Raw genomic sequence first — 24,518 nt, 5'->3', positions numbered from 1 at the left:
GGGGGGAGGGATAAATTGGGAGATTGGGATTGACATACACACACTACTATATATAAAATAGATAACTAATAAGGACCTACTGTATAGCACAGGGAACTCTACTCAATACTCTACAATGGCCTATATGGGAAAAGAATCTAAAAAAGAGTGGATATATGTATATGTATAACTGATTCACTTTGCTGTACAACAGAAACTAACACAACACTATAAATCAACTATACTCCAATAAAAATTTTTTAAAAATTAAAAAAATAAAGTGCAAAGCTCAGTGCCTAGCACATAGCACTTTATTAAACATTACCTCTGATTTTGTAACTATAAGGGATTTCTAGGGACCTGATAGCTATTTTCTAAGAAGTAGCTCCTGGTTACTTACACCAGAGCTCGACAGCAACTAGTTACTGAATCATTTATCAATCTAGGGCTTCTAAGACTTTTTGATCTTTAGTTATTTCTTAATACTTAGAACATTTAAACCAAGATCTGGATATTGGCAGACCGTAATTTGGAATGATTCCAAACTGGTGTTTACTACTAGGATTTTGGTTTCAAGTTTAGGAATCCCAGAATTTGCATTTTTAAAAAGTCACCCTATGGGGAATTCCCTGGCGATCCAGTGGTTAAGACTCGGCGCTTTCACTGCTGTGGCCCCACGTTCGATCCCTGCTCAGGGAACTAAGATCCCAAAGGCCGAGCGGCGCGGCCGAAAGAAAAAAAAAAAAGAAAATCACCGTATGATTCTGACCCAGGTCATCCATAGATACACTCCGAAAACTGTCGCCCAACCACGGTGGGCACTAGAATCATCTAGGAAGCTTTTAAACATCCCTGATGCCAGGTCCTACCACCAGCGTGCTCCGGGGTGAAGCCTAACCCTTCCTGCCAGTCTAATGTGCAGCTGCGGTGAGAATCACTGCCCTATAGGATAGAGCACCTTCTGACCAACTGTGCCATATTCATCCCAGTGGGGGAAGGACACAGGTGAGGGAGGGAAGAAGATAAAAAGCAGCTGGCGGCAGGGAGCGAATGGACCAAGTGGGAACTCTCTGCCTGGGGCCCATCCACTCCAACGCAGCACCCAGCACTTGGCTGTCCTTTTCGCTCTACCCTGTCATCTATACTGTCAAGGACAAAGCTTACTTACCCGCCACCCTCTCTACTGATCATCACTTCTAGGTTTCAAATAGAAGCAAAAGCAAAAACTCTTATAGGAGGGATGACCATGGTGAAAGTTAATATCCTGCTTTTCTATAAAATGGGAAAAATGCAGGAGGGGATCAATGCAGAAGGAGATCATGATACAAAAATTAGAAGATGATTACATCCATTTATCTGTTTTTTTTTAATGAAAACAGGAGAAAGTGGTATAAGACAGTATATCAAACAAGTAAAAAAAAACAAAAATAAAATACCTCCACCATGCTAACACACCTAAGTGAACTGAAAGCTTACAGGAAGGTAAGCATCTCTCTCCAAAGAATCAAAAGTTTACAAAACAAAAGAGCAGAATAATTGGACTGTCTCAGGAGAGCATGACTTTTATTTTTCTAAGCACCCTGGAGTGCAGAGGCAAAAAAAAGGAATGGACAGTTGCCTGCTCCCTCTTCACTTGTGACATTTCGTTCTGTCCCCAGTGGTGGTGGCAATGCTATTAACCCCACCCTTTGATGTGGCAAGTCCTCAAAATCTGTTAGCCGGTTTCTGGCAAGAGGATGAGCAGTTTCACCCTTGCAGCTCCAAAGAGCGCGAACATGAACACCACTGCCAGCCAGGGGAGAAAGAAGCCTTTTCCTGTCTCCTCCCATTGTCCCAAATGGCCGAGCCTGGGTGCACTGCTTCTAGAGCATCACGCAACCTCCCATAATGCCATCCGGCTGCTGCCCAGCAGCCCAAGAAAAGCCCCGGGAAGAGCAGCTTCAAGAATCTGCAGGCAGCCTGTGCTGAGACGGTCGCCCCACTGCTCTGGGTCCAAGCCACACGCCCCGGCCAGCCTCTGCAGTCCCCAGCCGAGCAGGCCTGAGGGCGGGAGGGGAAACTTTGAGAAGACTCTAAGGATGATGATATTGTTAATGGTGATGACGATAATTATAATAAAGCTGTCAACATGACTACGATGTCACCTATCAATGTGGTCAAATCAGCAAAACATCTCAAGTTAGGGGAACATAGTGGGAGAGAAGCTGGGATCTTTTAGTAATGGTATTGTGTGGTCCCAAAGGATGGTTAGAATTCCACTTTTCTGTTATATCAATAGTTACAGTTTCTGGGAATTCCCTGGCGGTCCAGCGGTTAAGACTCTGTGCTTTCGTTGCCATGGGCTGGGGTGCGATCCCTGGTAGGGGAGCTGAGATTCCACAAGCGGCACGGCATGGCCAAAAAAAAAAAAAAAAAAGATACCTAAGATCTTGTGTTCTAAACTAGTTCTCAAGAAAAAATGGTGACTCTATGGGCATCAAAAAAGCAAACACGGGACCCCATTTTAAGGTTGCATCTCCACAGGAGCATGTTTCTAATCATCAAAACATATACTTTGCAGGGGATTTCAAACCTGGCTGCACCGTGGAATCACCTTGAGGGCTTAAAAATGACCAATGTCGGAGCCTTCTCTTGACCCATGAAAACAGGATCTCTGGGGTTGAGGCCAGGTTGCTAAAGGGCTCCAGGTGATCTCCATGTCAAGCTCCTGATCGAAAGGAGTGGACCACCGCACTAGCTTACATAATTGCTCCTCTTGGTGGACAAGCCTAAAATGAAAGACCTGACTGCTTTTCGTTATTTAAATTGATAGTTTTTTTTTTTACCCACATCAAACATGGCTTGGAAAAAGATTTCAAATATCCTGAAATCCCAATGGTATCATACTATCCTTTCTTAGGAATTCTCTAAACAGTGGAACTAAGAAAATTTCCAAGGATTAAATGTACTCTTACTTAGCCATATCAAGGAATAACTTTTAATTACCATTTTCTATTAACACTTTCTATGCATCAGACACAGTGCCAGGATTTTCAAATGTTATCTTTTTAATCTACATAAGATATATTAGGAAGATATTAATAACCCTCCTTCTACCTCCAGTATAACCACAGGATTTTTGCTAGACTCTACTTAAGGCTCTCTCCATTTAACCCTAGCATTTATTACCTAATGCAGGTTCATAACTGGTCCGTAGGTTTGCATTCTTTTACTTTGGGAATTTGACTGGAAACCTTTTTTTAATGGATACTCTTTAACATAACTGAACATGCTAACATCCTTCAAGGGCTTATACTGGACAAACTAATGTCTAAATAATAATAATGATAACTTGACCACTTCAAGCACCTTTGAGAATAATACACAGAATATTGTAGCCTTCAGATCTTCTTTGGCCCTAAGTCCCAAAAGTCTTTACCAAAGACATTTCTATTTATTGAGAAAAGTCTTTTAATGTTCTTGTAGCAGACACACACACACACACACACAAACCACTAAACACTACTAGTTAAATCAGTATATACACTGAGAGCCAGTATTCATCACTCCTTCTTCTATGTTCCCACTACACGTGGCTTGTGCCTCTCTTTTCTTTTTTTCTTTTTTCTTTTCTTTCCTGGCCTGCATTATTATTAGCCATTACTTGTCTTTCTCTTCACTATACTGAAAATTCCTCAGGGTCAGGCCATACCTTATAGTCTTTATGTTCTTTCCACATTCCTGCATGTAGTAGGCACTGAATAAATGTTTGCTGAATTTAACAGTAAAGGGTATTAAGCTATAGTTCGGGAAGCAGTGCAAAGTAGAGGGCTAGAGGAGTGTTGTCCAAACTCTGTAATGCATCGTGGGTCCTCAAATCAATCGTGGATTGTGAACAGCACCGTTTAAAACTGAAATTCAGACTCAAATGAAATCGATCAAAGTAGAAAATACAAGAGCACCTCCTGCATCACGGTAAGGGTTAAGCACTACTTTGAGACTTGGCTTCAGTGTTTCTACGCGTGCCTGTGTAGGCAGGCAGGGCTGGGCTGTAAAACACATCACAGTCAAAAACACTGAAAGCCCCTCGCCTAGAATACGGACCCTGGAGTCATTTTTCCTGAGTTCCTAGTTGAGGTTAGACCACAATCAATAGCAGACTATTAGTCATGTGACTTTCAGCAAGTTAAAAACCTTCTCAGTTTCTTCATCTATTAAAATGAGAATCGAATAGGAAGAACCCCTTCCTCTTAGGATTTTTATGAGGAATATAGGAAATAAGCTCTATGAAGCACTAGGTGTGGCACTTGACACAGAGTAAATGTTTATAGGTATTGTTACTGTTGTGGCATCTTTTAAAGGTTTGCTTACAAAAACTTGAAAGAGTACCCCCCGCTCCAATTTCTCACTTCCCAATCGTTCCTCAACTCAATATTTTCTGGCTTGCGCGCATCCAGACAAGAAAACTATCCTTACTGTGGTTTTTGTTTAATTTCTAAGTGCAAAAGACAACCAAAGATGATTATTCCTGCCCTCTTGGAGCTTCTGGCCTGCCATAAATGAATAATGTGATTCAAAAATTATAAATAAAAATGATTTTACAAATCCATGTTTTGTTCATATGATATTAGGTATTTAGATCTTTCAATACCCAGCTAGCTACCTAATTCTTTCCGTTTTCCTCTAAAGACTTGCAACGATTCAGTCCTAACCACCCTTGCAGGATGTCCCAAAACCTGTGCTTCCCAAGCCACTGTCACAATTCAGCCCTTAAGCTGGGCTCCTTCCCTCCTGTGTGCCTTTGACTCTCCGGTCCCGACCAGCTGCTGGAGGGCTGTAATCCTTTCTCCAGCTCGCCTACTGGCACACTCCTACTCTTCCTTCAAGACTTAGCCTAAATGTCTCCTCCTACTTGATGCCATCCAGACCCTCCAACAGTCAGTCATTCCTCCTCGAAGGTCTCACAATACTTTGGGCAATCTTTGCTCTTACTACTTTTATCACAACATGTTATTATTTGTTAAGGTATGTAGCCCACAAGCCCTAGCACTAAGTCCCTAGCACTGAGAACTGTGCTTGGCATACAGTGAAAGCTCAACAATTCTTTATAGAATGAATAAATGAATGAATGTGTAGAAAACCTACTGACCTAAATCTCCTGTATATCAAAATGATTCATCAAACAGCTTTCATTCAACAAAAAGAATTGAGTACATTTGGAAGGCATTTCTGTATTTAGAAGAAAATGAATTGAATGCATTTAGAAGGTATTGTGGAGTGAAGGTGATGTGGTCTCTGCTTCCTTGGAGCTTAAAGCCTGCTTCCATCGTTGAATCTGAAAGGCTAGCTAAATACACGGGTAAACATAAAGTTGAGTTTTTTAATTCAAAGTTTTTACCAATATAATATCAGGTGGTATGTCTTCAATGATCAGATAATTACCCGATTCTTTCAGGTTTGGGGTTTTTTTATTCATTTTTATTGGACTACAGTTGCTTCACAATGTTGTGTTAGTTTCTGCTGTACAGCAAAGTGAGTCAGCTATATACATATATCCCCTCTTTTTTTAGATTTCCTTCCCATTTAGGTCACCACAGAGCATTGCGTAGAGTTCCCTGTGCTCTACAGGGTTCTCATTAGTTATCTATTTCACACACAGTAGTGTACACATGTCAATCCCAATCTCCCAATTCATCCCACCCCCCTTCCCTCCTCGGTATCCATAAGTTTGTTCTCTACATCTGTGTCTCTGTTTCTGCTTTGTAGATAAGTTCGTCTGTACCACTTTTCTAGATTCCACATATAAGCAATATTATACGATATTTGTTTTTCTCTTTCTGACTTACTTCACTCTGTATGACAGTCTCTAGGTTCAGATTAAATGTTAAACATCCAGAGTTGGTTGACACACTCTTGGAAGTGCAAGGGAGGGTTGACTCATCACTGGAGCCAGGACAAGGCCAAACGGTGGCTCAGGACTGTCATTGAGAGCCTTCTGTCGGTCCTCTCTCACTCAGCTCAGTCACAGTAAGGTATGTGGTTTCTCTGAACATGCCATGCTTCTTTTATTTACTCAGATGCTTCCTTCCCAATGTCAATGTCTGCTCTGAACTTTTCAGGTAGAGTCAGGCCCACCTGTTTGTAAAACAGCTCCTTGGCATAAAGCAAAGAACACATCACATCCAAGAAACTCAGCTTTAAAAATATTATATTAAAGAATTTAACTGCATAGTTTTCCTAGGAACCAGAGTTATTAAAAAGAATTTGGGGTTGCAATCACATGCAAGTCCACTAGTTTTGTTCTCATTTTATTTTTTTGGATCCATATAAATACGCTTTAAAAAAAGAAAAGACCCTAGGGGATATATTGTATATGTAATAAGTGATTCACTTTGCTGTATACCTGAAACTAACACAACATTGTAAATCAACTATACTCCAATAAAAATTTTTTAAAAAGGGAATTCCCTGGCAGTGCAGTGATTGGGACTCTGAGTTTCACTCTTGAGGGCCCAGGTTTGATCCCTGGTTGGAGAACTAGGATCCTGCAGGCTGCGTGGCTTGGCCAAAAAAAAAAAAAGAGGGAATGAAAAAAAAAAAAACCCAAACTAAACTTCCGTATTAACACATCTCACAAAAGTCAAACCCTTAACTTATTCACCTTGTTGCCATTCAAGGACATCCCCAGGTAGCTCTCTTTTAAGAAAATTGACAGACTACATGGTGAAATCTTGCCAGGGTAAAGATAATGAAGATTTCTTTGTCTAAACACCATAAGACAAGCCTATAAATACACCTTGTCCAAGTGGAAACCAGGATCGATTTTCCAGCTGATTATTATCTCACATTGGGGTGAGAAGGAAGAGCAGGAAGGAAAATATTTAGAGAACAGCGCTGAGTCCTAGAATTAAACCGCACTAATTGTCCCTGAAAGGGATAATTAACACAAGCAATTAACTGCTGGGGCCTCTGAATTATGTCAACAGCATGGCCATCGAAAAAGGGCATTCTTTGACCTTAAAGGCCTTGTAAATCTATCATACTCCAGCATTTGCCAAAGAGCTCTTCCAAAGCTATCATACTTTAGATATGGTGCGTACTGGAACATGTTTCAGCAAAGGAGAAATGGGTTAGAGATCTCATGGACTTGCGTGTAGGATCATGGAACTCTGAAGCCAGAAGGAAGCCTGGAAATCATCTAGCAAATTGACAGCATACGGGCCAAATCTGATCTCTAGATCTCTAGAGGTGTTTTGTTTGGCCTGCCCAATATTTTATTTTATTTTATTCTATTCTATTCTATTCTATTTATTTTATTCTATCTTATTTTATTTTATTTTTTATTTTTAGCCATTTTGAATGAATTGCCAATGTTTGCACATCAAAATCTGAATTCCCGGATTCTCTTGAAAACTCAGAAGATCTGGCAACACTGGGCCCTTGTTCTTATGTAACAATTGGCTGGAACTGAGTAGCTCTGGCCCTCGTTGAATGGGCATGTTCTCTCCAGTTCTTTCCACTCCCTGACACAGGACGTAGGTTGACTTGTGTTGAAAGTCTCACCTGTGCTCTCCCTACCTCCCATGCCGGTCTGCTTTGCTCCTCTATGATGCCCGTCTGCCCTGGGTGAACCTTGTGAACATGCTATCCTCGATCTTAAGAACTCAATTTCCTCCTCTGTACAAGCAGCCTGAGGTTTAGAGATGTCTTATTAGGGGAGAGATCAGTCTCAAGAGCCCTTACTGACCCATCCAGCGAATGGCCACCTATTTCCAATCCTGCTCTCAGGTTCAGAAGAGAAAACAGTGGAATTCGTAAATCATTCAGAGTCTGAGAAAAGATGAAAAGATCTAGAAATTTAACAGAGTCATTATAGGCAAAATGAGGGCCAGACACTCAGATGCAAGTTGGTACCATCATTTCCCTTTATCCCACACTCATATCATGCTATGCTGCCAGGCTCTTGTTTCAGCTTATCTTGATTCCACACAACCCACATCCCACAAAGCTCGGTCCAAGTAGTAGTGGTGAAGTTCTGGTGAAGAAATCTCTGATGATGCTATCTACACTGGTGTGTCCTTTTGCTTAGTATGTGTTTTGCATAACTTGCACGTGATTATATAGAATCCAATCTGTCGTCTGAATATACACTTTAGCATGTCGTGTACAAACGAGTAGATGTGCTATATCACTTTCAGAGTAAAAAAAATCAAGACACATGGTATTATATATGGGAGGCTGAAACACAAAAAGATCTGGTGCGTTTGGGGGGGATCTGCTGGGAATAGTGAAAAGAATATATGAGACTGACACTCTTCCAGGGAATCTGGCAGGTCTGGTCGTTGTATTTAAGGCTGCTACACTCACCAATGTTTTTCTCATCTCATATGCCATCTCTTCTCAAAGAGCTTAAGAGTTTCTTTTGAGTGGGGCATAAAAGTACAAGATCACGTAATAGTTTGAAGATGTGTTAAAACATTGAAATACGTGCCATCACTGAATCTGTAAAGTAAAATTAATCAGAATGATGGCTAATGTAATGGATAATGGTGACTATAGTTAACACACTGTATTAAATACTTGAAAGTTGCCAAGAGAGTAGATCTTAAAAGTTCTCATCACACACACGAAAAAACTGTAACTATGTGTGGTGATACATGTTAATTAAACTTACTGTGGTGATCATTTTGCAATATATACATATTCAGAATCATTGTGTTGTACACCTAAAAGTAATATGTTATATGGCAATTGTATCTCAATTTAAAAAATAAACTAAAATAAAATCAGAATGATGGGAATGAGAATGCAAAGAAAAAACAGAGAACCACTTCTCCTACAGGTAGCAGGCCCAACCGCTAACCACTATTAATAACAGTCATCATATATTATGCCCCTGCCCAAAGGATAGGCTCTCGAGACAGACTTCTTGGGTTCAAATCCTGGTCATGCCATTTACTTAGCCGAGTGACCTTATTAAAATTCTCAGATTAAGATAAAAATTATGCCTCCCTAGATAAAATAAGGTATGTGGCTCAGTTGACATACCGTGTTTAATAAAGATGAATAATAATAATTATTATTATTATCTGTAATTGAAACAGTGAACAGAAAATGTCTTTACCCTGCACAGTGGCCCAGGAAAGTGGAGGTGTTTTCCTGTCCAAAGTTTTAATCAAACTAAAAGTTGTTATACCATAAGATTACAGATTCGGAGGGAAAATAATTGTTGGATTTGAATAAAGCATTGAAGGCTATTTGAAACACATTATTACTCTTTTACATTTATAGGAAGCAAATACTATTAAGATTTTACTCATTTACTTCTTTAGGGAAAGCTCACAAAATTGAACTTCAAGGAATAAACTACAGTTAAGAACGTTAACAATGTTGGTATAAATACAATAATGTTCAATCATATTTTAATTTCTTAGCATGGCTCATCACGTCCTCCATAATCTAGCCTCATCTGACCTCCCAGCCTTATCTATCTTAAATTCCAGGCTCCAGCCACTCCAAACTGCTCTGCTACCTCGGAACACACCAGACTTCCAGCAGCCCTCATTTCCATCAAGAAAATCCTCTTCCTTCATCAAGTGCCAGATCAAATGCTACACCCACCACGCAACTTGTCTCAGTTCTTAACCTTGAATAAACCTCTCCTTTTCTCTGCCATTCAATAGCACACTATTGATGTCACTGCCATATGATTCCGTTTTTACTATCTTGTATTATACATATTTGTAAACATGCCTATCTTTCCCACCAGACTAAACTCTTTGAAAGCGTGGGTCATGTGTTCTTTCCTTGAACTCAGTTTTAAGTCACAGTTCAATCTCATTATCTGCAGGGAATATATTGATGTCTGCAAAGGACCTCCCAAAGAAAAGGCCAACTAGCTCAAAATGTATGCATTCTTGCAATCGTTAATTAAAATTAAAGTCACTAGGTGATACTTTCTTGCAAAGCTATAGTTAAACAAGCAAGACATTGTTTCTTTTGTACTTTCCCACTGGCTTTCTATACCCAACTGCATTGTATGAATTAAGTTCAAGAGATAGCTCGCTTTGGAAAAAGACTACAAAACCTAGGGGTTCAAAAGATTGAGGTGAGAAAATAAAGCTTGAAAATCTGACTACATCTAATTGTCATCCTCTAGCACTAGTTTCATGACCAGGTCCACCCCCAAAGCACCACAATCTGCCCTGATACAGATTCAGACACCCATCACCACCATCTTTTGAGTCGCAGTCAGAAATCAGAAAAGATTTCCTAGTGTCCTGATCTACCTCTGCATATCTTTTGTCCTTTTCTATATCCATCCCACAGACAGGAAGGGTCCTTATTACCCCTCTTGCCTACTCACAGAAGAGAAGAAACAGAGAAGGACGTTCTTAGGCAGTCAGTGCAGAGTTGCTGCAAAATTGCAGGTTAAGCTATTTTATTATGTCATTTCCACTTCCCAGGGCCTTAAAAAAATTTTTTTTTTTTCTAGCAATGATATGGGTAACCCTCTTATCTGGATCCACAAGGTATTTAAAAGAAGGTGTAATCCTATAATGAATAATTGATGCTTTCACTTCAGAACCTTCTCTATCTTCTTCAGTCCTCTGCCTGAACCAGCCAGAACAATTTCTCACAGCTGAAGCCAACTCAAATCTAAGAAACTTAGGACATACCAAATTAACAGGATTTGATGGAACAACTGAAAATCCTACTGAGGGGAGGGGGAGGAACCCACCTGCAATCTGAACTAGAATCCAGGTAATTCAAGATTTAAAAAAAGACACCCAAACTAACTGTGACCCAGGAGATTGAGCCAAAAAATATATTAAATAACTTACTATGTAAGTAATATGCGTATTTAGTGTAAATCCTACCTAAACCTCCGGGATGGATGGCCTTGGGCTAGATTAGACGAGGCATCCTAAGAAACACTGACCTGTTTTTGATGACCAAGGTTTTAAGTGGTTGTTAGTTCCCTCCAAAGCCTCTGGCAGCTGCTGAAGCTAGAGCAGGTTGCCTAGGGAGAGCCACAGATGGAGCGTGAACCCTAAGTCCTCCCAAGTTCCCGCTCTGTGTCCAGGTGGCCGAGGCGCCCGTGCCTCCTGCGCTCGCCCGAGCTGCGCGCTGCTTTCCTCCCAGCTCAGGAGCCCCCCGCGGGCGCCCCCAACGCGACCCTCCCGGGGACACCTGCGTGCACCAGCGAGGCCTCGCTGCCCTCTGGGAAACTGGGGCTCACCTGGGTCGCTTCCCCCCACCCCCTGCTCTGCCACCAGCAGTCCCAGAAGCTGTCTCGGGAGTCCCGGAGCAGATCTCTTCCCTGAGCCCAATCCGAGGGCACCGTCCGCCCTCCAGGACTCCCTTTCTCCCCTCTTCCAACTCCGTGCCAGATGCCTCCCTCGGAGCCCAGGGAAAACTGGCCCACCGCGGAGAAAGGGTTGCGGGGGTCATGGGGTGGGCGCAAACGCACCGACGACGCTCTCAGCCCCCGGCACCCACTCCAAACAAGGAACCGGTTCCGAGCTGCTCGGCCGTGGATGGCAGGGTCGCCTCCTCCTACCGCTCCGAGACGGAGGAGGTACTTCTCGCCTCCGGGAGGCCAGGCAGACGGGCGGCCGCCGACCACTGGCACCCTCCCCGCGAGCTCCAGCCCTTTACCTGGGTACCGGCCTCGGCGGGTCTCCGGGGCGCAGCACAGGGCGCAGTGCCCCGGGCGGGTGGTGCGGGGAGGACCGCGGCCGCCGCTCTCCCCTGCAGCTCCGGGCCTGCCGGGCGGCTATTTATCCGGGGGCCCGGCCCCGGCCCCTGCCGGAGTATTGGGCAATCGGCCCCGCTACGCGCTGCCCCGCGAGCCGCCGCCCTCTGCCCCCGCCGAGCCCCGCGGCGGCGGCGGCGGCGGCGGCCACGTGGAGGGAGGGAGCCGGCCCCTCCTGTGGGCTCCACCTTCTCGTCGTCGTCCTCCTCCTCGGGAAGTTATTCCCTGTGTTTCCCCCCCCCCCCCCCCCGTCTCTCGTCTTTGCGGGGCACCCCGGCCAGTCTGAACCGGTTGTGACTGAGCGAGTGGGGAAGGAGGAGGAGGCGGAGGAGATGGAGGTGGAAAGGCGGGCGGTAGGGGCGCTGCTCTCGCTCTCGCGGCTCCCGGCCGGGCCGGGCCGGCCAGGCGGAGGGAGGGCATCGCGGGGGCCGCTGCCCGGGCCCGGCTCCGGCCCGGAGCCACCGAGGCCGCGGGAGAGCTGGGCACCGGCGGCCACGGGCCCTCTCGGTGCGCACGCGAGCGCGTCCCCCGGCGCCGCGGCGCCCCGCCGCCCACCGCGTCCCCGCGCCGGCCCGCCCAGGACAGTGTGTGCATTTGGAGGGAGCCCGGGTCTGAAGATGAGTGCGAGTCTCCCCGGGTCTCCCAGGATCCTGGACGGCCGGGCACCCTCCTGGCAGGAGCTGTATCCCCAGCTGGCAGCGATCCCAGAGAGACGGGCACCAGAACTTTGTGGAGTCGGTGCTCCTGGGCAGTGAGAAGTGAGGATGCCAAGTGCTGCCCTTTGTGACAGCTCTGTGGAAAAGGGGGGCGCCCCTGAAGTGCACACAGTGTGCCGAGGGAGAGAGGCTGCATCTGAGGACGTTTAGTCTGTATGGCAGGTGAGCTCTACTAACAATACACTCCTATCTTCAGCTGAAAGGTAACGAGCGTGAGTGCTGAGATTCCCACAGTCGCTGCGGCAGACTGGGGACAGTCCATAGGTAGGTACCTAGGGCTTAGCAGGTGTGGCAACCCCGTAAAGTCATGTGCACTTTTTGTGTTCCTGTGTATATAGGTCTTTCTGAGAAGGGACACCATATCTTCTACCAGCTTCTCAAAGGGGGCTGGGACCACCCAACACCGAAATGAAAATTTCCTTTAGACACTGAACCTCCCCTAATTCTGACCTAGACAAAGACCCTACACCTTGCAAAGGGTTGGTTTCTCAAGTCCAAATGAAGCTGCATAAGCTTCCTGAGCCGCGGTTTTTCATCTTGCCCACTTCCAGAAGTCTATGTGAGATGAAAGTTCCAAAAAAACCTGTGGACCCTGGCCACACTGGCGAGTGTTCTTACAGGTAGGAAAATAGCAGTTCATCTATTTGTCTCCCATCATTCCTTTCCACTCAGTTTACCGACTTTCATTCAGATTATGGGGAAAAGAATGGCCAGTGCTAGTTGATATTATTTTGTTTTGTCCTAAGAGGGAGAAAGATTAGAGGGAAGAAAGTAACAGTAAGAATCAGAGGAAGGTGGTCCCAGAAATAGTTTCTGGAAGGAAAAATGGAGAGGGGATCCAATGGGGGCTTCTCATCCTCTTCTATTTTTGACCTGGTTTGCGGTTACTCAAGTGCGTTCACTTTGTAATAATGCATTGACCTGTACACTGATCATTTGTGTACTTTTCTCTGCTTGTTTTGATAAAAGATATTTTTAGAAAGCTTTTTCTTTGATTCAGATACCCCCTAACCACCAGAGCAAATATCTTCTTGATAGTTGGTCAAACCAATCAATGTATATGAAATTATATTTGGGGGACAGGGAAACCCTGCTTGAAAAATATTTCTGTGTTCACCAGTGGGTTTCTGAAGTTGCCATGTCCCTGTTCTCATCTCCACTGAGTTTTCCCAGATTTCTTATAAAGAGAATGTGTGACCAGCATTCCCATGTCTGCTCAGCCAGTCTACGCCTATCAACTGAGAACCGAAAATTAGCTCATTCTGACACCCAGCATGGTTCCAACTTTAGTGTAAGACTGAATTCCGGGGTCAAAAACTCAAAATGGCTGGGGATCCAGACTCAATAATGTCGTGAATGAAGTGGGCAGAATGCAGCCTGGAGAAGGCAGGGAGCCTGGAAGCTGGCTGGCTGCTGGAGGTGGGGGGCAGGGGGTGGGGAGGCGCCCCTTGGCTTAGGAAATTATTGCCTGCCTGGAATGTGAAAATTGCCTCCACCTTCTTGTGAAGGTTTACTGTTCAGTCACACCTCAGCAGAGCATTTAGACAGGCGAGAGAACTCAGAAATCTAGTCCAACCTTGACACTTTAACCTATGAATGGAATTTGACCCAGAGGAGCCACGGATGAGTTCCTGATCAACCCCTGCCCCAGGACAGAGCGCGGTGGGGAACAGGTTTTGGCAGAGACAGACTGTGCTCTCTCCTGTGCTTCTCAAAGCAATCTCAAGTGGTTGAGTATTGTTAGCTCCATTTCACAGAGAAGGAAACTGGAGTTGAGGGGGTTGTTAACTTGCTAAATCTCTCAATCGGTAAAGACCAAAATGACCTCTCGACCACCCAGAGGTTTTATTCGCAGTGACGTGAAGATGCAAGATCTGCTTGTGAGGGGAGGGGTCAGAGAAGTTCAGTACTGCTGGCTCTACAGCTCTGTGCAGCCCCTGCCCTTCTGGGTCTCTCTTGGACCCAGAAGTTGATGCACTTTCAACAAGGTGGAGTGAGAGGAAAAGGTGGGTCATGAAATAAACCGGATTTAAATGAGCCTCCCTTGGGAAGAAAGAGACCTAAGGGAAAGCATTTCAAGAAAAATTGATACAGAGGTGGTACCCTGAAGGAAGGCCCTTGTTTTTTGCCTTGTTAGTTATCATTTTGGAGCATTTGTTAAGAAGTCTGTGATTTGTTAAATATTCTAAGGTCCCCCCCCACCTTCTTAGACTATCTGCTGCCTCAAGCTTTTAGAGAATAAGACAGAGAAATTAACCTAAAATCGCTCTGCAGTCCTCAGCCCAGCAAGGGAGCCAGAAACATGGAGGACAGAGGCAGGCATTGGTTGGTAGGGGAGGGTTAGGACATTTGCACAGCCCCTGAGACGCTCGTCCAGAGCCTGCCCGGCTGACCAGACTTCCCTTCTCGACTTAGTACATCAGGGCAGGTTTCTTCTCTTTTGTACGTCTTGTTCTTCCCCTGTTTATGAATGGCAGCACAGCTACATAGACACTACACTTTGACATAAAAATAACTTAAAAAAATAGACTTTAGAGTTTTTATAGCAGTTAGCTCAGAGATCTGAAGATCATGCTATTAATTTCCCTTTCATTCACTCACCCTCTAACAGATAAAAGATCAGAAAACAGTAGAAGTGGATTAAACCTTCCCCCTCGTGCTTACAGAGCTTTTGTTGAAAAGGACAAATTTTCAAATGTCAAAAATGACCTTAAAGACACACTATATCATTTTTTTCTTGCAACTCTCCAGAATATTGTTTCATATTTTTCTTGCCTTTTCTTTCATCATGCTATCTGGCTTAAACGATTTTTAATCTTAGAGGAAGGGGGGAAGAGGGATAAATGCTATTCTTTGAGTGCCTGGTAATTGCCAAGAACTATGCAGTCTCATAACCACAAAGCAATCTCATGTGGTTAAGTATCGTTACCTTCATTTTATAGATGAGGAAACTGGAATTCAGAGAGGTTAAGTTACTTGCTGAGTCACTCAATTGGTAAGTGATGGAGTAAGATTCAGGCCCTGGTCTGGCTAATTGCTAAGCCTGTGCTGTTCCCAGTCTACCTTAGAAAAATGAGTCAAGGCTGGTACAAGCTAATGGAGAACTGTCTTCTCACTTGTATTAACTCATCTAAGGCTCACAGTAAACCTAAAAAGTAGGTGCTCTTATTATCATCCATGTTCTGCCAGTGATGAAAATGACTAGAGAGAAGTTAAATAATTTAACCCCAATCACACAGTTAATGAGGGGTAGGCTAGGTCCAGATCCAGGCGTCCAGGCTACAGAGAACCATGCTCTGAACCACCACCCTGTCTCATGAAAATGGAAATGAGAAATGTAAAATTACATAGAATGTACGTCTCCTTCTGTGTGCGTATGTGTGTGTGTGTGTGTGTGTGTGTGGACACATATACACACTTTCCACTTTACATCCTTCTGACCTGCATTGCATGGTTTCAAGGCCATAACCAAAAACAACCTACGTCTTCACGAATACTGCTTCTGAAACACCCAGTTTATCTCCAGGTGTTGGATTGACAGCATCTGTAATATGCTCATTGTCTGTCTGCACAGCGAAACTATAAACTCCCGAGAGCAGGTACCAGATGTGTCCTGTTCATCACTATTCCCTAGAGCACAGTGGCAGCAAGAATAGAACTTTGCTTAGTGAGCTTTCATTGAATGAAGGAATGAAGAAATGATCAAACAAAGGAATGAATGCATGCTCCAACTGTCAGTAATATATATATATATTTTTTGTTTGTTTGTTTTTTGGCTGCACCGCACAGCATGTGGGATCTTAGTTCCCGGACCAGGGATCGAACCCATGCCCCATGCATTGGAAGGCAGAGTCTTAACCACTGGACCACCCGGAAGTCCCTCTGAGTAATATTTTTGCTAGAGTAGATCACTGAAATTCTTCAGTTGCCTTACTCAGCCAAGCTCTATTCTATTCTAAGTAGTTACAATCAGCTCACTGAATCCCATAGAGCAACTACTGCTTTTTACTCATCTTATAGATGGGGAATTAAGACCCCCTGAGGTTAAGTGAGCTGCCCAAAGTTGGGGCACCAAAACGGCAGAGACAGGCGGTAAGCACAGGCAGTGTGAGCCTAGCACGCCCACTGGTAAGGCCAAGCTGTGTGGCCCATCACTGTGCTCGTTCACAGCTCTAGCCCAGGATCAAGCGCAGTGCTTGACACACAGTAGACCCTCCATAAACGCATTGAAGGAGAGAAGGAGGAAATTCCCTCACGTGTCCAGGACAGTTTAAGGCCATTTCCCACATCTGAATTCACTCATGGCATCGTGTATCTTACAAATTCAACTTGTATGATCTACGATGTAATCATACTAGATAATAGATGACCACGGAAGGGTTTACTTCCAAAGGTAGTCTGCCCAGTTCAAATGTACCAGTGGTTCCAGTTTCTTCTTGTGAAAATACAGGTGCAATTGATAAATGTTATTTTTAAATGATCATAAGACCATTGAATTGAATCTTTTATGAAGCAGTGCCAATTTTTTAAATGTGCCTCTGCCTCAGTGTCTGACTTATGTGCATTACATAACAAAGTTTCAGACAGCTCCAAACCATATTTCAGGTCAACATGGCAAGTTTTGGCCTTCTTGTCTTCTTCATTACATGACATGGGAGGAAAAAGCATGACCTCTACTCCATGTTCAGGGTCTGTTCACTCCAAAATTTGTGGACAGTCCAAATACTTTGCTCCATGGTTTCAGCATGTAAACATTTTTTTGGTCACCTATTCAATATGCTACAACTTTGGTTTGTTGGGTAAAATTTAGAAGATGGTAACTAACCCATGAAACAAAAGTTATAAAGAAAAAATGTAAAGTCAAACATGTTCCATAAGAACATTTGAATACAGATGGAAATTGATGAATTGATGAATGAATTTCCCCCATCCACCTCCCCACCAGGGCTGTGCTCACGCAGAAAGGTATGCTCACCCTATCCCTGCCACCCACCACAGTGTAAAGCTTCTTATACTTCCCCATCAAAGTGCTTGGGAGTTATTTCAAACCATAGGCAAAACAACCAGCTGTAGAAGTAAAATGTGTTTGAGATCTTCTGCTTGATTTTAAAGAGGCATGTGAATCCTGCTTTCTCCTCAATAGCCATGTGTATTTTAATAGCATCATAATGTTTAATATTAATAATTACCTATTTAATTTATATATTTGTTCAGATTAACAATTTAATATAATAATAGCTCATATTTTTAAGCAATTAATATATGCAACATATTGTCAAGGCACAGGCAGGAAACAGAATTTATCCCAGATAGCCAAGAGAAGGAATCTTAAGGGAAAGAATATCTATAATCAGATATTTAAAGCAATGTGGACAACATTAAAGGAATAAACAAGAGACACCCATACTAGACGGTGGGAAGTGATTACTGCTCCTGGGCTTTAAGTAACAAAGGGAAGACCTAGTGTTACCAGTGCCTGGAGAGCAGAACCTGCAAAGGAGGGACCACCCAAAGGGAGCAGGAATTGGGAAGAGATATCATTTTATTGCCAGAGACAAAGAGTCAAAGTGACTGTGGAGAGAATACCCCTACCTCTCCCTTTGCTCTCAAATCTCTTGGTGGCACCTACCATTGGCCAAAGCCAGGCAGAAGCCAGGCACCGAGGGAGCCCAGGAAATGCTGCCCACCAGGGGTCAGCCTCCTGGGCACAAAGCAGGGCAATGAAGGCGGACATCGGATTGGGCTGGGGAGAGTGGCAAAGAGAGAACGACCAGGCACTGTGCTGCGTACTTTGCGTACATGTATATATCCCTATGAGGGAGGTACCATTTCCCTCATTTTACAGACGGAAAAACAGAGGTACGCAATTTCAACCAAGACTGTCTGACTCTCGATTCTGTGCTCTTAATCACTACACTATTTAACCAAGCAGTATTAAAAATAATGTCTTAAAATTACTTACCTAGTTTAAAAAAAAAAAAAAACTTAGCTTGTAAAATAAATGCTCAGTGTTTGCCGCATGACTGTGACTTTACCGTTGCTACTTTGATCACTTTGCCTTAATCTCATCAGCAATTTACCTTACGGTGAGTCTCATGCATTTTATGTTGATTCTGTGATCTGCAACTTGCAACCCATTCCTTGAATTCTGGAAATGTGCCTCGCTTGTCTATAACATAAATCTCCACACATGGACTAAAAGCTATACTGTCAATTCTTACTTATTCACTCTTCAAATAATTCTTAATCATTTATGCTGTGTCAGGCATTATATGAAAACAAAGGGTTTTGCAATCTGGGAGGGAAGACTGTCAGGTGAATAATCACTAGAATGTGCTAAGTACCTCCGTCAAGGTACTTGTGCGACCTTAAGAGAACAGAGAGGCGGAAACACTGCTTGGGTTGAGAAGGGGGCATTCCAAGACTGGGGGAAGAGCGTTTGCAAAGTCTTAATGGAGTAAAAGACTCCCAGGCTAGGGAACTACAGTGGATAATTACAAATGATTCAAGGTCAGAGTACTTGTAGGAAGTGGGAGGTAAACAGGAATAGGGCTTTCGATTGTTAGCAACAGCTCCCATCTCTTGGCAGGACAGCATGAAGGGAGAACCCAGGACTCCGGTCCACTTGGAGATCTAGCTGGCAGGGGCTACAATGCTTCATCAGGAAATGAATGGGCTCTGTCTTATCTTCTCCATCCTTGCAGGGTTTTGTTCAGGATTCAAAGTCCCAGAAGAGAAAGTGTGACTGGCCCGGTTTGGGCAATGTAACCATCTCACTCAGAGGAAGACAAGGCACTTTGAGAGGACTCTCCAAAAGCAAATTGGGATGTTGACTAGTCTAAACACAATAAATGTCCTCTACAGTGGGTTAGACCCTGTGTCTCTATATGAAGGCGTTCTCCAGGAAGCAAAGAGGCACCACTGAAGGATTCTAAACATTGGATGACGTGGTTGGCTTTGTGTTTCAAAACCATCACTCTTAGAAACCACGTTGGAAGATGGACTGGGATAGAAAGTGGTCAGAGGCTGATTTAACAGCTGAGGCAAAAATATATATTTGAAAATTTAACACCTAGAGAATTTTGAAATAAGGGGACCAATCTGAGAGATTAAGAAACGCCATGTAACTGATGGGTGTGGGGATTAGTGGAAAGAAAGGTTGGGGATGGATTCCAGGTTTCCCCTAAGAGCTTATAAAGAATTGCTGTAAAATTAAGAGAAGTGTGCCTCCCACTGCAGGATCCTCTAGAATAGTCCAAATTTCAAATATTGAATCTCATTGTTCTAATAAAACATAAAAAAATTTCCAAGAAACTCCAATTTAAAATATATTTCCAAGATTTCTTTTGCACTTGGATATGGTAGAAAGTTCTTCTGTCTGACTCAAATTTCCTGATTTATGGTTTGGATAATATGATCATAGGTGGTTGAACATATGCAACAGAAACAAAGAGCAAGAAACCTATTCAATACCAGTATAGTGAGTAGTGGTACGTGCAAAGTACATGCCAAAGTTTTACTGGAAAAAGGCTTGTCCTCACCAAGAAGAGTCAGGGTTGATTATTAGGTTAAAGTGACCTTAGAAGGAAGGGGCCACATCCTTTGGCAACACCAAGCAAACATCAGTCAAACCCCAGATGTACAGCTGGCTCAGACAGAGGCATGCCAACAGCTCTAATATCCACAACCAAATCCATCAGTCTGTATGTAAAGAAAAACCACTACATTTCTAAATCTAGAGTGGTATGACCCACAGTGTAAATACTTGGATTGATCACACAGATGCTGGCACCCACCAAGTGAAAGCTGAATTTACTCTCAACATCATGGACAGCAATAATTGTGGACATTTCCTTCCATGAACCTGGTCCTCCAGACATCCTTGGAGGCTCAAAGAGGCTGCTTTTGAGTATTTCAGCACTCAGGATACTTTGTGCCCTGATTATTTCTCTAAGTTACACGCGGTCATGCATGTTCTTTTGAGACTGCTGAATTTGAATCAGAGTCTTAGAACTAGTCAAGAGGCCTTGAAGATCAGCAGGTAGAGCCTCACACTTGCTGTAGCATTTAATCTACTAAGTTTTCAGATGAAGAAACAGAGACTCCACGAGGCTGAATAATAAGAGGTGGAGAGAATAGAGGATAAGAGCACACAACCTGAAGCCTGACTAGTGATTAACTCTGTAACCTTGAAGAGGTTCCTTCTCCCTGTGCCTGTTTCCTCATCTGTAAAAGTGGGAGAATGATACCTATCTCATATGGTAGTTGAGAAGAATCAGTGAATTAAACCACATAAAGTGCTCCAAATAGCCTAACATAATAAGTGTCATACAAGTGCTTGTATTCATGAATATACCAAAGAACGCCACTACAACTGGGAATCTGATCCTACCTTTCCTATACACAATTAGAAGAAGAAAATTCTACTCATTGACAAATTTACAATGATTACGAATAGTTGTCATATACAGTATCCTTTAAGGATGTCTCATCAAAACCTGCATCTCAGTTCTTGAAATTCACTCAAGAAGAGCTCCTATAGTGACAAGCAGGTATGATAACCAGCCCAGGAAATCAACAAAGTTCAGTGACACACAAAGTCTGAAAATTAACCTTTTTACCAAGTAGACCTGAATCTCTCCTCAAGGGTTGCCCGCACCCCACACCACACACCACACCAATATTTCTACAACTTGGGTCCATCTTCTGTCAACTATGGTCTTAATGAACTGAAGGGATGGATTTTGACTTAGATGTCATTCTTGGCAAGGCTGTTAGTTCAACTTTTCTTTGGCTGGCCAAGATTATTTTTCAACAAGTTCTTTAGCCCACAGTGTTACAGTATACCACCAAAGAAATCAAGAAATGAATATTGCTGTGGGTGGGAAAAGGAATACCAAATGGAACTCCTGTCATGCTGATAATTGTAATCTACAACACGTTTGATTCACTAAGTGTGGCAAAAGAGTATATTTTATAAGAAGTTTGCAGCTGATGAATACCAAAGGCCAAAAACTCAATCTGCAAAGAGACTGCTTATGAGCTATGAGAATCATTTGCACTACAAGGTACTCCTCCAACCACACGACTAATAAAGTGAACTCCCTAGAATCGAAAACAGCACAGAAAATATCCAGCACCTTGAACATGCCTGGCTTACAGTAGGTATCCAGTGAAAATTAATTGAATAAATCTAATTGCCATCAATGAAAAACTCTGATATTAACTTGGATCTTTATTATGTGACCTAAGGTACTTGAAAGAAATGTGAGGAATTTCTTATGTAATTAACTCTTTGATATGAAATGGGTAAAAAGGAGCCCAAAGAATGAGCTCTGATTGCTAGATAGCATAAAATAGAGATTTAAAGAAAACAGATGAAGTTTTAAAACTCAAATCAAGAGGAAGGGAGCAAATATTTTCATCTTTAGCCTTTATTTCATGACCTACTGTTTAACATTTGAAATCCTGAGGATTATCAGGGTGACAAAAATGTTCTTTTTCCTTTAGAGATCGAGAGAAACCTTTTCAAGGATTATAGATGTGGGGCATCTGCTTTGTAAAATAGTCCAGCAGTTCCTCAGAATTTAAAGGAAGAGTCACCATACGACCCAATAATCCCACAAGTTGGTGTATACCCAAGAGAAATGAAAACATATGCCCTTGCAAAAATTGGTACATGAGTGTTCACAGCAGCATTATTCATAATTGACAAAAATAAAAACAATGCAAATATCCACCTACTGATCAATGGATAAATAATATGTGGTATATCCATACAGTGGAATATTATTTGGCCATAAATAAGCCAGGCACAAAAGGCTGTATATATTGTATGATTCTTTTTTATATGAAATTCCCACATAAAAAGTAGATTAGTATTGCCTAAGGCTGGTGGGAGGGGTGGTTGGGGGCAGGTTAGGTTGAGGGAAAATCGGAAGTAACTGCTCTTGGGGATTAATGGGTACGGGGTTTCTTTTTAGGGTGATAAAATTGTTCCAAATTCATTGTGGTAATAGTGGCACAACTCTGTAAATATACTAAAAAAATCATTGAATTGTACATTTCAAATAGATAAATTGTATGGTATATGAACTATATGTCAATAAGGCTGCTGTTAAAATAAGCTACAGCAGATGCAATTTTAGCTCTGCTTACAGTTTTTAAAAAGCTGTCCTAAAAACACAGCTTTTTCATTCATCTAGTAGAGCCATGAAGCTCCCTAGCATTGTGACAAGTTAGGGGCCAGACATGATCAGCCTGGAATAACCATGGAAAAATTGCAACCCCTGGAGAGAGGATTCCTTGTTTAAAGTAAGTTGTGATGTGCACCATACAAAGGACACAGAACATCAGAGAGTCTCACATTCTCTCTTTATTCTGCCATGAGAAACTTTCCCTAAACCAGAGAAGTTACGTAGAAGCTAACTTTTATCAATCCTACAAAATTAACTCCCCACTTCTTCACTAAGCTGTAGTCACACTGGCCTTCCTAAAGGTTTGCTGAGCTCTACCTACCGCAGTGCCTTTGTACCTGCTGTTCTTCCTGTAGGAAGTCCTCACGTGTCCCCAGATCTCCACCTGGCTGGCTCCTCATCAGTCAAGCCTCTGCTCCATTGTCGCCTTCTCAGGAAAAGTTCCTTAGCTCCTCCTAGTTAAAATATTCTTTCCCCACATAAACCCTCCCTCTCATGGCTCCACTTCGTTTTCTGCACAGCATTTGGCACTATCTGAAACTCTCACGTGCTTATCAGTTTGTTGTCCGCCTCCCCCGGCAGAAGGCAAGCTCCCTGAGGATGGTACTGAGCAGCACCCTGTGGGGCTCCTGGGCACAAAAGCCTTTCTGTGTCCCCCATTTCTTGATTACAGGAAATAGGCTTCATTCAGCCTCCATGACCTTCCCTGAGTTCCAACCAGCAGCTTCAAAGAGTTGCTAATCAGGGAAGGGAGGGGATTCGGACAAGGGAGGAGCAGTCTAGAAACAATAGTGCAGCCTTGGGGCAGGGTCCTGGTTCCCCATCAAGGGATACACGTGTAACAATATCTTTGAGCTGTTTTGCAGATACCAAAACCCCCACGAGGTGGAAGAAGTTAATGGTATGCTGCCCACAAGCACGTAGACCCCAGACCGGTTTGAACCAGAAGTTTGATGATGCTGACTCCCAATTACCTCACCACCAACCAATCAGAAGAAAGTCCATGAGCTGACCACGCCCTCCTCTTTGAACCATTACTATAAAACTCCTCACTACCCCCTCCAGGTCAGGACACACAGTTTTGAGGGCATTAGCCTGCTGTGGCCCCCTTTTCCTGGCAAAGCAATAAAGCTATTCTTTTTACTTCACCCAGAAGTCTGCCTCTGAAAATTTATTCGGTGTCGGGGTACAGAGGCCGGATTCGGCTTCACGGACAGGGACCGAAATATTTCCCTGTGCCTACAAAGCTAGCAGATGGGCAGTGAGCACTTGATAAAGATTTATTGAGTAAATGATCTCCATGGGGCAAGTCACAATCAACTTAGTAAACAACATCCGAAAGGTCAGCCTCTGTACCTGCCACACCTCAGACAGGAGTCCAGGGACACTGGCTCTTCAGGGAACAGTCTGCAGCCACCTCCAGGCTGAAAGGGCAAAGGGCTGAGACTGAAAACCCAGTTGGCCACCGAGGACTTCCTGCGCTCCTTCACTCATCTTCCCTCACCATGGTCCCAGGTCAGGTGGCAGAGCAGCTCTGGGGCCTTTCCTGTTGGTTTATAAATAAGTCTAGGCTCATTGCTGGTCCCAGAGTGGCCTACGTGGCAACGTGCCTTCAGCTTGCTCAGCAGGACTGCTTGCAGGAAGGGCAGCAAACAACAGCCATGTAAAAGCAGCGCAGAACCGCAGCCCGCATCTGTGCGGTCACGTGCGCACCACCCACTTCAGATCTTCTCTCAAAGGACCTGCTGTAGAGCACAGGGAACTCTGCTCAATATTCTGCAATAACCTACGTGGGAAAGGAATCTGAAAAGAATAGATACATGTATATGGATAACTGAATCCCTTTGCTGTACACCTGAAACTAACACAACATTGTTAATCAACTCTACT

General features: G+C 43.4%; 1 protein-coding gene and 1 long non-coding RNA gene across 4 annotated transcripts in view; one reads left to right on the top strand and one right to left on the bottom strand.

The window, feature by feature from the left end:
• SLC16A9 (solute carrier family 16 member 9) overlaps positions 1-11,844 on the bottom strand; it is a 65,258-nt gene extending 53,414 nt beyond the window's left edge. For 2 of the 3 annotated variants that reach the window (XM_068547497.1, XM_068547499.1), the window contains exon 1: positions 11,620-11,844. The gene's annotated coding sequence lies outside the window, so the exon portion shown is untranslated. Of the gene's footprint in view, positions 1-11,431; positions 11,522-11,619 lie in introns of those variants that run through there. The other variant, XM_068547498.1, reaches the window with a different exon arrangement.
• Positions 11,845-12,259: 415 nt separating this feature from the next.
• LOC137766994 (uncharacterized) lies at positions 12,260-23,776 on the top strand. The gene is made up of 2 exons (XR_011074465.1): positions 12,260-12,594; positions 23,495-23,776. It is a non-coding gene; the product is annotated as an uncharacterized lncRNA (long non-coding RNA).
• The last annotated feature ends 742 nt before the right edge of the window (positions 23,777-24,518 follow it).

The sequence above is a fragment of the Eschrichtius robustus genome, chromosome 7 (assembly GCF_028021215.1).
Source record: "Eschrichtius robustus isolate mEscRob2 chromosome 7, mEscRob2.pri, whole genome shotgun sequence".
NCBI lineage: Eukaryota > Metazoa > Chordata > Mammalia > Artiodactyla > Eschrichtiidae > Eschrichtius > Eschrichtius robustus.
The sequence above is the reverse complement of the archived record's forward strand: the minus strand, read 5'-3'. Positions and strand labels throughout refer to the sequence as shown.